At 44.3% G+C, this 15,012-nt stretch overlaps 1 long non-coding RNA gene across 1 annotated transcript in view; it reads right to left on the bottom strand.

Annotated features, from left to right (window-relative positions):
- The window catches only part of LOC106504591 (uncharacterized), a 77,103-nt gene extending 75,495 nt beyond the window's left edge, over positions 1–1,608 (bottom strand). The window contains exons 1-2 of the long non-coding RNA XR_002346566.2: positions 1,231–1,608; positions 647–697 (exon numbers count right to left, since the gene is read on the bottom strand). This is a non-coding gene — a long non-coding RNA (uncharacterized LOC106504591). The remainder of the gene's footprint in view (positions 1–646; positions 698–1,230) is intronic.
- Positions 1,609–15,012: the final 13,404 nt, after the last annotated feature.

Here is a 15,012-nt window from a genome sequence, read left to right as displayed (position 1 = left end):
GGAACTTGCTCAGAGCTCAATTCTGAGCTCCCTTAAGTAATTCCCCAACTAAAAGGTTTGGCACCATCCATTTCCCCGTTGGAACTGTCTTGTTTACGTGAGTTAAACTCAATAAACCAGGGTCGAACACCTTAATAAAACAGTTAAATTAAGTAGATAGCATAACACAGCACCATGGTTGCCACTAGACCAAGATACAGACATAGCTCTGGTCTTTAAATAGTCCCTGGATTATCCAAAAAGGAAATGTCTGCTGCTTCACTTTTGCAAAGACATCATGTCTTCTGAGGTTGTCATCCCTTCAACATCCTCCTGAGACCTCCTGGGCCCCATACTGCAGGCCCTGGGAGAACCCACAGGCACCTTCCCGCAGCATAGGCACGTGCATACAGATGCCAGGTGCACACACGTAGCCCACCCTGTGTCTGTATCCCCAAGGCACCCCACGAGGTTGTCCTTCTAGTCATCAGGGCATCCCCTGAGCACCCTCTTTCCACTTCTTTGCTACCAGATGGTTGGCAGAGTGGACTCTGCGTGTACTCAACCAAAAGGAGCTGCTGTCATTGGGGCGATTCAGCCACTCCCTCCCCACCTCCCAGAAGATGGAGATAATGACTGTGTGACACGAGGGTTTGAAAAAACATACCTTTGCCTCAAGAGGGGACCTTCGGTGATTCAGTTCATGCTCCAGCGCTCCCTGCAGGGACAGGTCCAAGTCAGTCCCTACCACACCCACGTGGGGCTTTCCTCTCCTCCCCTGCCCTGGTCCTCTCACTCCCCTTCTCCTGGAAGCACGTCCCTCAGGGCATTTCTGTCACAGCAATCCCTGCCTCAGGCTCTGCTTCAGTTCCCTGTTAGGAAACCTGACCCAACACAGTTGGGTTTGGCAGATTTTTTTAAGGAAAGGAGACCCCAACATAGAGCAGCAAGGATTCCCATCTGAGGTTTGCTAAAACAAGAAGCATCAGGAGTTCCCGTCCTGGCTCAGCAGTAACAAACCTGACTGGTATCCATGGCGACTCGGGTTCCATCCCTGGCCTTGCTCAGTGGGTTAAGGATCCAGCTTGGCCGTGAGCTGTGGTGTAGTTCACGGTCACAGCTCGAATTCCGCAGGGCTGTGGCTGTGGCTGGAGCTGCAGCACCAATTCCCTAGCCTGGGAACCTCCATATGCCGCGGGTGCAGCTCTAAAAAGACAAACCCAAAACAAAACAAACAATAAAAAGTAGTACCAGTGTGAACAGCTGCAGGGTGGGTGGCCACGTTTTCTATACAGGACACCAGGACAGAATCGTAACTCTTTCCATCGTTTGAGGCTTTTATTCTGTCCTCTCCTAATTGCCTCCAGGGAAGGAAAAGAGCACAGGAAGGAGCCGGCCGATCCTAGTCGAGGAAACTTCCAGACTTTGGTACTTGTATTAAGAAGTTTCTGAAAGCTATGCAAGCAGAGAGAAGGCATGGCGACCAGATTATTTTAGCTGTTACAAATCTGCCCTTCCCCACGCTCATTCCTCTCATTTTCTCTCTCAGCCACATTTATGCACAAAATAAACCGTCCCTCCATTCCTTTAGGGACTGTGCCAAGTCTACAAAGAGGGATGTGTGCGCCCCTGAGGGAAGGTAGAAAGGGATCTGGGCGCAAGGAAATCCCGCGAGAGCCGAGATGTGCAGGAAGGGCGTGGCTGCCCCTCCGAAGGGCTTCGGGGACGTGAATGGGTACTTAGCCTCGTTGCTATGGTGGGCGGGCAGAGTTGGAGGGATATGCAAATTGCCACAGGACCAACGAAAAGAAAGCAACCAACAAGACTTGGTAATGACGAGGTGAAGGTCAGCAGTTTTCTGGTTGAGCTTAGGCATCTGATCTGTGCCTGGAAGGAGGAGAAGCGGATCACCAAGGAGAAATAGTGAAAGAAGGGTATCCCAGCTGAGAGCAAGGCACAGAGATGTGGACGCGGATGGTGGTGGTAGGACCTCGGAAGTGCAGAATGCTGCAGGGCTGTGGCAGGAGATGAGACTGGGAAAATAGTTTGGAATCAGCTTGAGAGGGTCCAGAGGATGCTGGAAGTGGTTCCAGCGGGAAGTGCTTTGTTCATATGGATGATAAAAACCAATCTGCCCACCACATGAGGGAATAGATTAGCGAGAAAGAGACGGAGAGGTGAGAAGGCAGTGAAACCAGCTAGGAAGCTTTTGACATGACCTCTAGTGCTTACTGTGTACTTGTGACATGCCAGGCACTGTTCCAAGCATTTTCCACATTTTCTTTCCCTCACTAGGGCTGAATGGGACGCATACTATAGTGCATCTCAAATGACAGGAGGAAACTGAGGCAGGGGCTGCATAAGTGGTCTAGGGAGTCAAAGCTAGTAAGCACAGAGCAGGGAATTAAACCCAGGAGTCTACAGCTGCAGCAATGCCAGATTCTTTAACCCTCTTCACCGCGGAGGATGGGATTGAACCTGAGACTCCACAGCAACCCCAGCTGCTGCAGTCAGGTTCCTAACCCACTGCATCACAGCAGGAACTCCAAGAAGAACGAATAAAATCAACATACGCAGGGTTAACAGGTGCGACAGAGACAAATACAAATAACTAGATTTCTGGTTTCAGTAAACCAAGGGAAGGGGATTTGAATTAAGAGGACAGAGAATAGCAGCTCCAGGGGTGAAATCCAACCTTTTGTGAAAGGCGGAGTTTGCGGGGATTGGGAGATAGCATGGTAAATCATTCAAAAACATGTGTCTTCACACCCTTTCCAGCATTTGTTATTTGTTCACTTGTTAGTGATGGAACATGATGGAGGATAATGTGAGAAAAAGAATATATATGTATATATGTGTGGCTGAGTCACTTTGCTGAACAGTAGAAATTGACAGGACACAGTGAAACAACTATCATGGAAAAAATCAAAAACAAAATAAAATAGTAATTTTTGAAAAAACGTGTCTTACTCCGCCCCTCCCCCCATCTTCCTCAACTCACATCGTCGCACTTGCTCTGTCCTTTCTGCTGTCAAAGTGTCTTCTCCAAAAAGTTCCTGGGACAGATGCCATTGACACACCAAGGCCAGTACGTCCTCTCTTACTGGGTGGCTCTGATCGTAAATGAGAGGCTTATTCCTGTCGAATGAGTCAGTAAAAAAGCCTCCTCCAGTGCAGGGAAGGTTTCCTGGCACCACAGAGACCCTGACCTGCTTAAGTGGATGACGGTCCGTCCCACCTGCTAGGACAAATGCAAACTTGCAAACAGATTGGTGTTTCCCACTAATTCAATGGATGTGAACAACCTGGGGATAGTTCTTAGGGTTGTCTCACAAAAGGCACTGGGAAAAGAGAGCACTTGGGATTGTCAGCTCATTCCCAAGCGCATACAGGCCTTCTTTCAAAACATTCTTGTCCAAGGAATCATCTTTTTTTGCGTGGGGGGGAGTGCACACTCGCAGCATATGGAAGTTCCCAGGCTGGAAGTCGAATTGGAGCTGCAGCTGCCGGCCTACACCACAGCCACAGCAACTCGGGATCCGAGCTCCTCTGTGACCTACACCACAGCTCATGGCAATGGCGGATCCCTGACCCACTGAGCGAGGCCAGGGATCGAACCCTGATCCTCATGGATACTAGTCAGATTCATTTCCACTGCACCCCAATGGGAACTCCCCAAAGGAACCATCTTTAAAAAAATTAAAAACCAAGCATCTCTCTTTCTCTTTGTGGCTTCCTCCCTCCCTCTCTCTCCTGCCCTCCTGCCCCCACTCTTAGTTGTTTTTATTTCAAGAAAGTCATGGACAAATGCAAAAGACTGTTATTCCTTGTGTCATAATAGCAGAGGATTGGACACAATTCAAATGTCTGTCCATGGGGGACTTATCAACCATGATATGTTCCCACAACTCTATATATTCAGCCTTGAAGAAATATGAGGAACATCCTTATGTAGCAGTTTGGATACTGAGATAAATTATGTGTAAAAGCAACATGCAAACTGGTACGTCATTAGACACCTTTCCTATATCTGTTCTCATATTTGCAGAAAGAAATATCAGAAGAATATTTTCAGAAATAACATTAGTTATCTTTAGACACCAGAAGCAAACAGGGTAGCGGGCACAGAAAAAAAAGAAATAGGGCCCTGGGGGAGTTCCCATTGTGGCTCGGTGGGTTAAGAACCTGATTTGTATCCATGAGGATGAGGGTGCGCTTCCTGGCCTCACTTAGTGGGTTAAGGATTCAGTGTTGCCATGAGCTATGGTGCAGGTCACAGACACAGCCCAGTTCCTGAGTTGCTCTGGCTGTGGTGTAGGCTGGCAGCTGCAGCTCCAATTTAACCCCTAGCCTGGGAACTTCCATATGCCGCAGGAGCAGCCATGAAAAAAACAAACAAAACAACAACAACAAATAGGGTCCTGGGTATAGCTATTCAATTTTGACTTTGGAATCACAGAAATATCCTTTCTAATTTTTTACTCATTTTTTAAAAAATTGTATTGGCGTATAGTTGACTTAACACTGTTGCGTTAGTTTCAGGTGTATAGCAAAGTGAATCAGTTACACATACACATATATCCATTCTTTTTTCCTGTATGGGTTATTACAGAATATTGAGTAGATTTCCATGTGCTATACACCAGGTGCTTGTTGGTTACATTTTATATCCAGTAGTGTGTATACGTTAATCCCATCCTCCTGATTTATCCCTCCACACCACGGTTTTCCCCTTTGGTAAGCCTAAGTTTGATTTCAAAATCTGTGGAATCACAGAAATCTCACGTTCAAAAAATAAAATTAAGTGTAAAAAAAAAAAAACAGGAGTGCCCATTGTGGCTCGGTGGAAATAGATCTGACTAGTATCCATGAGGACACAGGTTTGATCTCTGGCCTTGTTCAGTGGGTTAAGGATCCAGCATTGCCGTGAGCTGTGGTGTAGCCAGACGTGGCTGCGATCTGGCGTTGCCGAGGCTGTAGCTGTGGCCAGCGGCCGCAGCTCCCATTCGACCCCTAGGCTGGGAACCTCCACATACTGGGGGTGTGGCCCTAAAAAGGAAAAAAAAAATCAAGGAAAATATCTCATGCAGAAATCAAAAAGAGATTTTTTTACAGAAGGAATCCACAGGGAGAAGTCAAACTGTGGCTTACAAACAAATCCCCAAAGTAGGGGGACCAACCAGGGTCTGGCCCGTCCCCTCTAAACGGCTTTCCAACGATGGGTATAGGATTGGAGGAAGACTGGGGTGGGAGGGGATGGATGGGAAGGGGGGACACTACGGCTCAGGAGGAGAGTGGCCAAGAGGAAGTGACAGGAGAACAGGAAGGGAGGAGCAGCACGGCTAGGCATCACTTCCCCAAACCACAGCCTGCCCCAGCTCCTTCAACCTTCGTCATTCGCCAAAACTTCTTTGTACGTTAGAAATATTTTTCTACATATGTAGGGGAGACCCTCTTCTCCCTTAGCCTGTTTTTCTTCTGTGGCAGGATACTAATTTAAGATATGAAAGTGTTTCTTTTTCTCCCTGTCTGGCCCCCCTGTTCGCTCTGTCCCCGTCCCCATCAGAGCAGGGAGGCACCTGTGTGCTCGTGGCCTCCAGGAGCAGATGTAGAGCAGAGACTACAAAGGCCTGTCTGTCCAGCATTCACTGGCCATCCCCTGCACCAGGAGAGCATGAGAAGTAATCTGGGGCCCTGAGAAGAAGAGGATCCACCCAATATTCCCAAGAGAGGTGGCAGCTCATGCATGGAATGGCCACGCAGCTGCCTGAGTGCTGGGCTCCCATCAGGGCAGGGAGACAGAGAGACCCACGTGGTGTGAAAGGGCTGTGCAGTGACAGATGGGCGAAGATGGACAGTGGACAAAGCTGGGACCAGACCCAACCCGTTCTCTGGCAGGGGAGACGATCCGGAACGGTGACAAATGTCAGGGAGAGAGCCCGCCCTGGAAGCCCCTTCCTTTTTCCAACATCCTACCAAGGTGTAAGGTTTTTTTTGTTTGTTTGTTTGTTTGTTTTTTTGTCTTTTTTCTATTTCTTTAGGCCGCTCCTGCGGCATATGGAGGTTCCCAGGCTAGGGGTCGAATAGAAGCTGTAGCCTCCGGCCTACGCCAGAGCCGCAGCAACGCGGGATCCGAGCTGCGTCTGCAACCTACACCACAGCTCACGGCAACGCCGGATCCGTAACCCACTGAGCAAGGGCAGGGACCGAACCCGCAATCTCATGGTTCCTAGTCGGATTCATTAACCACTGCACCACGAAGGGAACTCCCAAGGTGTAAGTTTAAAGTTAGGATTCACTTGGTCTACAGGTCATCTTCATGTGATATTTATCTCCCACTTCAATGGGGGGCGGGGGGGAGTGTGAAGTATACGCAGTATCTCTGATTCTTTCTCCACCGGAGTAGACACCCTTATACTCCCAGGGGGAGAGTGGCCGGGGCAGGAAACAGAAGCGGGGCATCTCTGAGTTTCTCTGGGCTCCCCCAGACCTTTGCTGTCCCCCTGCTGCATCCTACCCTCCCCAAGTGCCAGCACCTGAGACAATGGCATGTCATCAGGGCATAAAAAACAGTCAAGCAAGCAAAAACTTGGAAAACCTGTCAGGAAGGGATCATGGCAGCTCGGGCCACCTTTATTAATTCATGTGCCTTGAACTAAATTCCACGGAGGTCAAACAAATATGCTTGACTCAAGCACAGCCAACAAAATTGTCCTGCACTTTGTCCTGAAGGTAGCAAAGGAAAAAAAAAAAAAAAAAAAAACCAGAAATGGGATCAGAACAGGAACAGGGTGGAAGGTGAGGCTACTCCATAAATATAAAAGATGGCAAAGACAATGCAGTTCCCTCCATGTCCTGGAGATTCAGTACTGATGTCAGTTGCTACAGAAGGAGACGCGTCTTCTTTAAGGTAATCGCGATCCTGAAACACGTCCAACTTCATAAAACAAAGTTAACCTTTGGAGCTGTGTGAACTGGCAGGTGAAATGATTACATTAGGATAAGGAGAGTGCATTTCATATGTTCAATTGCCCTCCTAAGACTGTTACAGATTCAACCCCCCCCCCAAAAAAAAACCCAATAATAATTAAGGTCATCTTCCCGTCCCTGTTTACCTAGGCTAACTGGTTCTCTACCTCGTCCACATTTCAGACAATATTGCAACAACTGACCTGCTGGACTGTGAGCTCCCAGAGGGCTGGGACAGTGTCCCTTCATGTTTTAATCCCCCGGCTCACCATAGTGCTTGGTGCAAATAAGTGCCCCATGGCTAGGAAGGGGAGAGGTGGCTGGCTGGCGAGGTGGGAGGTTGGTATTTGGATGGGTGATGTGTGCTAGCTGGTGCCCCATTTTCTGAGGCCACCTAAGTCCTGTGGGATTGGAAGACAAATGGAAGGAGTGGGGAATGGGCAGGGTCTCCCCACTGGAGAACGAGGAGAGCAAGCAAAGCAGAACGTGGTCAACATGTGACCCCAGGACGTTCTCAAAAGCTGATCAGGGCAGATGATAATGTCATGGGTTTAGGGACAACAGACAGAATTCCCTTGACAAAGGATTTTAAGTGTTAATCAAATAGAAATAGTTCAAGGCGTAGCATCTCCAGGCTCAGTGAGCAATCAGAATGTTGATTTTGACACCCAAGTAGAAGCCCAATTGGATAGCCCAATTTATTGATAATGGCTACCCCTCAGGGGGCACCTGGCTGCCCACGACTCAGTGACTATAAAGCTTTAGGCAGCAAGATTGATATCAGATCCCACCTCCTGGAAAGGACTTGAGTCCTAAATGCCCTTGGGGATGCCATTCCCATGCTCCTGTAGGTTTATCCTCTCCTTCCAACACTTCAGTGCTTAACCATGCCCAAGCCCCTCTCCTGTTAAAAAGAAATAAATAAACCAAGTCAACGAATAAGCAAACAAGCTTCCCTTCTTACAGCCAGAGTTGGCTGGACATGTTTTAGTGTGTGTGCTACCTGCCCTCTGCAGTATCCAAACATCATCGACCACCACCCTCCCGTGATAACGCCCTCCTGTGACCTTCTTCCTGCTTCTTGCCTCTCCTTCATGGACTCCTTGTCCTCTGGCCATGTCTTTTTGGAATGTTGGTGCTGCCCTAGTTTTTTCCTGGGTGCTCTTCTCTCCTTCTGTGTACCCTCCTGAGAGACGTCACCCATTGCTTTGTCCTCAACATCCAGATGCAAATGACTCCCAAATCTGTATTTGACCCTGGTTTCTCTCCAAATCACCATACCTGTATACATATCCTATTTTCTGGACACCTTCCCTTGGCTGTCAGTGGGCTGAAATACGTCTTTTTTTTTTTTTTTTTTTTTTTTTTTAAGCCATGCCTGCAGCATGCAAAACTTCCCAGGCCTGGGATCAAACCCACACCACAACAGTGACAATGCTGGATCCTTAACCTACTGAACTGCCAGAGGACTCCTTTAAAAAAAAAAATTTATATGTATATATATGCCAGTTTGATTCTGTCATTGGGAGGCAGTTTGAGTTTAAGGACCAAAATGAAATTGACAAGGGCCAAAATGATGCAGAGTAAATTTTGCTATAGTTGAAAAGCCGACTTGAGGGTCCCGTATCATTGCTAAATTTAAAAACTGCAAAAATTGTTTCAGAAAATATTGGGCTTGGTTAAAAGAGAAAAGTAAAAGACAGTGAACAATAACAATAACAACAACCAAAAAAACAGCAAATGGTGAAAAATTATATTGCCTACAGGTTAACGAAAAATCAAAAAGATCTGATTAAAGTTTACATGCATAAAGTTTGACAGGGTAGAAACTGTGGACCTAGAAGGAAACTTGCCATAGAAAAAAGCTATAATCCATAAAAATTTGACAAAGATGAAGAAAAAGAAGTTGAAAAAAAATCAAGCCTTCCTTGTACAAGGAAGAAAGACTTTATCCTGATGGAAATCATGTTGGTAAAACAAAAACGAAAGTGGAAACAACCAGGAAGAAACAGTTTTACTACACTGTTTTGGAAAATGGACCAAGGAATTCAATTGCCTCAGTGGAGTTCATCCTGGAATAAATCTTTGCCACAGAATTCATCAGTTTTGATATCATCCTAACAGAAATATTTACATTCCAGGACAAAAAAAGCCACAAAACCAAACAACAAAACCATCAGGGTCCAAATACACAGGCGTTAAGATGATGGAGTCAAAATGTGCCACACTCCCCAATGGGTACTTCAAACCCCAGCTTCCAAGCTGGACTTACTTTTCTTTCCCCACCTAACATCCCAAACCACTTCTCTGCTTCCTCTCCCTGACTTCCCTCCTACCTTTTCCCCACCACGACATCAGATCACAGCCTGCCTTTTCCAGCTCCTGAATATCTCAGCGTGTTTTCATCACTCCATTCCCACAGTGATTCCTGCTCTGAAGGCCACCGTCACCTCTGGGCAACAGTCTCATAACTGGTCACGCTGGTCCCCTTGACTGTCTCAAACCACCTCACACACAGCCAAGGAAGTTCTTCCTGAAACGCTAATCTGATGATTCGTTCTTTAAAGTTTCCTCCTGCCCCATGCCTGGCTTGCAGGGACCCTCGTGGCGACTGCTTCTCCAGCCTCAACCTCACGGCCTCTGCCCCGTGATGGTTCAGTGTCTTGGACTTGCCATCTTCTCTCTGGCTCAAGAGCACCCCACATGCTTCCCCTTCCACCCCAAGTCCTGCTGCCTTCATCCAACCCCAAGAATCCCTGTGCTTGTGAATTCCTAGTCATCCTTCAAGAATTATATTGCAATTGGAGTTCCTGCTGTGGCGCAATGGGGATTGGCAGCATCTCTGGGATTGGGAGTGTCTCTGGGACACAGGTTCGATCCCCAGCCCATTGGAGTGGGTAAAAGGATCCTGTGTTGCTATAGCTGCAGCGTAGGTCACAACTGCAGCTTGGATTTGATCCCTGGCCAGGGTGGCCAAGAAAAAAAAAATATATTGCAATTGTCTGTTTTCTTATCTCTTTCAATAAATTATAACATTCTCAGGACAGGATCACGCCTTATTCACCATTATATTCTCAGTACCTAGTGACTAATGTGTAATCGGACCTGTGTATTTGTTAAATAGGTGGACGGATCATATTTAATCTTCACAGCAACCCTGCACAGCAGGCATTACTGCCTTTACTTAAAGAAGCACAAAGAAATTAGGTAACTTGCCCAAGTTCCCACAGAAAGTAAGTAGCAGTTAAGATTAAATGTAAAACAGTTTAACTATAAAGTGCATGTTCTTTTTACTTCACCATGCAGTGTCTTTTAGACACAACCAAAATGCAAACATGGAGATACAATTCCTACAGCTCTGGCAGTTGAGAGGCAACAATGCATTAAAAAATAACAACATAGTGCAGTCATGCAGCTGTAGGTGCATAGTCAATTGGCATATGCAGAAAAGAGACGGGCCATGGGGGAAAAGGAGGTTAGGAGAGATGTGAGGGGGGATATTCCAACTAGGGTTTAAAGGATGAGTAAGAGTTTGACCAGCAAAGTTGGGAAATGAACCCTGGGCAGATGTAGAAAATGAGTTTAGTTTTCTCATCCATCAGTTGCTGCATCAGAATAACCTTAAGAAATTAATATTCTCTCTGAGCGTAGTTCAGATGACCAAGCAACTCACGCCAATATTTTGCCAGTTCAAAACACTGAAGTGATTAAATGTACAACAGTGTAAGTGCCAGTGGAGATGATTTCTCAGAAGCCTCGAGCATTATGCTGGAAGCGCCTTTCCTGGTTGCTGCCAGAGTCCCCAGGCAGGCCATTACGAACATATTTCTCTGTGTCGTCTACCTCATCAACCTGTTCTGCTGTGTTCCAAGTGCTAATTAAGATTGTATGCTGACTGCCAAAGCGAAAGTGCTTATATTAAAACAATAAGTGTCTAAATTAAATGGCTCGAAACAGTCTGATTCCAAGTTGACATACAGTTCTCATCCTGCCCCATAATTGGGGGGGGGGGGAGGGGGCTGAGACTGAGACATAAATTTTAATAATTATTCAAAATAATCTAGAACTTTAAAGTTTTCAGAAAAGCAGCTTCCAAGCCATCATCCCATTTTGCCCTTTCGATAGATGAAATGATTTGATGTGGGATTTTGAGGTGAAATGTGATATTCTAGATGTGAAGAAGGTATTGTTTACCATTAAAAATGTATCTGTGATTTCCTGTTAAAAACCCACTCCTTCGCCCTATAGCCAAAAAAATTTTTTATAAGAGGTTTGTTCTACAAACATTAGACTGAGATCAATTTTCAGAAAAAAAAAATTTGATGTTGGTAAACCTTGGATGTTGAGAATAAGGCTTAGTAAGGGGTAAATGCCCCATAAACAAAGACTGACTTTCTGATTGTTCTGCTTAATAGCTGGGTAGGAGTGCAAGCAAATCTCAGTATATAGGAGGCTCAAAAACACGAGGAATTATTCTTCAACTTGTCAAGAAGGCCCGAGGTAGTGTTAGCAACATGTTAACCCCCTAATCCCTCATCCCCCTTCCAGACATCTCGCCCCTATTCCTCTGTCTGGTCAATGCTCTGCCTCTCCCACCGTTTGTTCCCTGTGTTTAGCCCTGGAAAGCTTAACTCGGTCCTGAAGCTCTACTCAAACACGATGCATCTCCCTAACTCTCTGACTCAGCACATGCTGCTCCATCTGCCTGAGGGTCCTGTTAGTTACCTCCTTCAACCGGTTTTCTACCCGGCGAACACATCTTCCAGGACCTGTTCAAATGCCGCTTCCTTCTGAGCTGTCCCCCTTGGAACCACGGCACGTCATCCCTTCCTCTACTGCGACATTGATCACACGGCATCCTAATTACTTGCGGACAGGAAACACGTCTCATTTATTTTTATTATTCTAGGGTTTTGTATAGTTACCTGACACATAAAAAACATTCAATGAATGTGTGCTGAATAAAAAACACTTAAGTCTGTTGAGGGTAAGCAATTTAGGATAAACCTTATAATTTGGAATAGGGAACTTGAGTTCATCAGAAGAAAAATAATAGTACAAGTCAACATTTAACTTCATCCTCAAGTACCCTCATAAGGTACCTAAAATCTCGTAATTCTAGAACCCGCAGACAACCTTTCCCATCCTCTGCTGGGCAGATCAGGGAACTAAGGGCCAGAGCTTATCATGATGAGTAAGTGGCAGCACAGAATCCTGACCCAGACCTCCTGGCTCCAAATTGATTGCTTTCTCATTTAATCTGCTGTCTCTCTATCTGAAGACCTTTTCCAGCCTACTGCCATCTCCTGATATTACATTGTAGCGTTTAGTCCCAAACAAATATGTTACACACTTTGGCACAGAAGCAAAAAAAAAAAAAAAAAAAAAATTCCGACTCTGTTGAGAAAACCATCCGTTAGCTAGAAATAAATGTTTGCATGGGTGAATCCACCTGTGTGTTTATCCAAGTCCCTTAAGAGTTAACGGACGCAGCCTTTCTGAAAATTTAGTTAAAAAAATTACAGACTTAGAAGAAAAAAACCCTTGCCAATACATTATTTTAAAAAATACATCCTTACAGGAATTCCCACTGTGGCACAGCGGAAATGAATCCAACTAGGAACCATGAGGTTGTGGGTTTGATCCCTGGCCTCGCTCAGTGGGTTAAGGATCTGGCGCTGGTGTTGCCGTTGCCAAGTGAGGATCTTGCGTTGCTGTGGCTGTGGTGCAGGCTGGCAGCTGTAGCTCCGATTTGACCCCTGGCCTGGGAACCTCCATATGCAGTGGGTACAGCCCTAAAAAAAAAAAAAAAAGAAGAAAAAAGAAAGAAAAAAAAATCCTTAGAATACTTACAAATACAGAGATTATTTGCTTTCAAAGGAGAAGCCAATTATATTACTTCCCATAAAACAGAACACTGTCTATAAAATACTAGCGAAGAGACCATATCATACCAATTAGGTTTTCTCTATGGGACGTTATTAAAATGTTAGAGGCAAATAAATGGCAGAAGATTTAGTGTGAACATTAAGTTGCCCAAACTCAGTAGAATCAACATATTTTTGAAACTAATTACTTAATACAAGATTGATTTTATTGTCTGCATTAAGATAAACTAGAAACTGTGAAAGAGTAGAACAAGCTTATAAAAATCAAATCAAATTGCACGAGACCTGATATTGTCCAGAAAGAGGATATCGAGCTAACCATGTCAGATCATAAGTTCCAGTATAATAAAAATAAAAATTAAAGATTTTTAAATGGTTTGCAGCACTGGAAATGAATTTTTATTTATACACTTGGTGTTATTACAGAGCTAAGTAGATGGATAAAAGGTCAAAGTAAAGTGACGATAAATAACAATCAGCACCAGATTTAGCCTCAGTTTCCTTAGCAATCAAATATTTATGTGCGAGTTATCCATTCCGTATTTGTAAACCCAGCGTATATCTGCCATCGGTGGGCATATGCTCAAGGGAATGTGAATTAATGTTAGTATCAGCTTAGGCTAAGCATAATTAGAAGGATAAAACTGTCCCAAGAAAAATAATGTTTGCTAAAGCCACAATACATGTTTTCTTTTTATTGCTATTTTGAAAAATTAGCCACAGTACTTTTCTCCTCCATGAAACTGTACACTTAAGTTATAGTATTCGTTAAGCATCCATATGGAAGATAAGAAGGAAAAGTTGTTTACTATTTGAAATTGATACTAAATTAGAAAATGTCAGAAACAACAAAAGAATTTTACGTATCAACATCAACTGACAATACTGAAAAGACAAGGAGACTATAACAAATGCTTATAAAAGAGCAATTTGAAAATCCAAGGCCTTGAACTCAAATTTCTAAAATCTGGACAGCAGAAATTAAAAAAAAAAGAGGGGGTTTATTTTAGGAATCTGAAAATCTATCAGGCATTTGCAATACACTTGGGTATCAAAGACAAAAGAGAGATGAATACTTAGGTCTATACAAGAAGAGAGAAAATTTAAACACATTTTTTTGAGACCCAGGGAGTACATTCACTTTTAACTACTGCTGAAACAATAAGGAGAAATAGAAAAAATATTAGAATGGAAACACTGAGTCATGAGCAGAATGGAAGCTAATTACAAGGGTAAGAGTGCATGATCACAGCCGAGAAAGACTCAAAGGGCATAGAAGTAAAGAGGAATATTACTTCGTTATTTTAAGGCCAGAAAGTGCAGCTAGAAACAGCAGAAGTAAAAAGTTATCCTAAATCACATGTAAAAGCTTCTGACCACAAACTACTACCTGATAAGTAGCTAGAAGGAGCAATAAAGAACAAGCCACCAAGGAATAATGAAAACAGGAGAATAAAAAATACTGAAAGGCAAAATCCAAAAGGGCTAGCGACATGAATCAAATGATAAAATCTTTTCTACCACATGCATCCTAAAACCACAGCCCTTGCTAGTGGGAATTACAATGAAGGATTTTGACAGCTATCAGCAAATTCACTGGAAAATCTGAGTTCAGTATACAAATGGATTCTTGCTAATTAACTGACTGAATGATTAAGACCATTCTAAACAGGGCACTTTTTTTTTTTTTTTTTTTTTTTTTTTTAATGAGGATGATGAGAAATAAACAATGGTCTTTCTCCTCAAAGACAGAAGTCTGGACTGGAAAGCTTGCTAAGCCATCACCATGGTCTTGGTATTTTGGAATTTTCAAGAAATTGAAAATTAATATAGGAGTTTCCGTCATGGCACAGTGGAAAAAAATCCGACTAGGAACAATGAGGTTTCAGGTTTGATCTCTGGCCTCCCTCAGTGGGTTAAGGATCCTGCATTGCCGTGAGCTGTGGTGTAGGTCACAGACGAGGCTCAGATCTGGCGTTGCTATGGCTCTGGCAAAGACCGGCAGCAACAGCTCAGATTCGACCCCTAGCCTGGGAACCTCCATATGCTGCAGGTTCAGCCCTAAAAAGACAAAAAAGACAAAAATAAAAATAAAATTAAATTAAATTAACATGAGACAAATCTTTTATCTGATCATGAATAAAAAGCCAATTAGCCAATACAGCATGGATTTATG

The sequence above is a fragment of the Sus scrofa genome, chromosome 8 (assembly GCF_054392235.1).
Source record: "Sus scrofa isolate SSC_HxYL_T2T_F1_AM1 chromosome 8, Sscrofa_HxYL_maternal_Yorkshire_Landrace_v2.0, whole genome shotgun sequence".
Taxonomy (NCBI): Eukaryota; Metazoa; Chordata; class Mammalia; order Artiodactyla; family Suidae; genus Sus; species Sus scrofa.
Note: the sequence above shows the minus strand (reverse complement) of the source record. Positions and strands in the feature narration are given on the sequence as shown.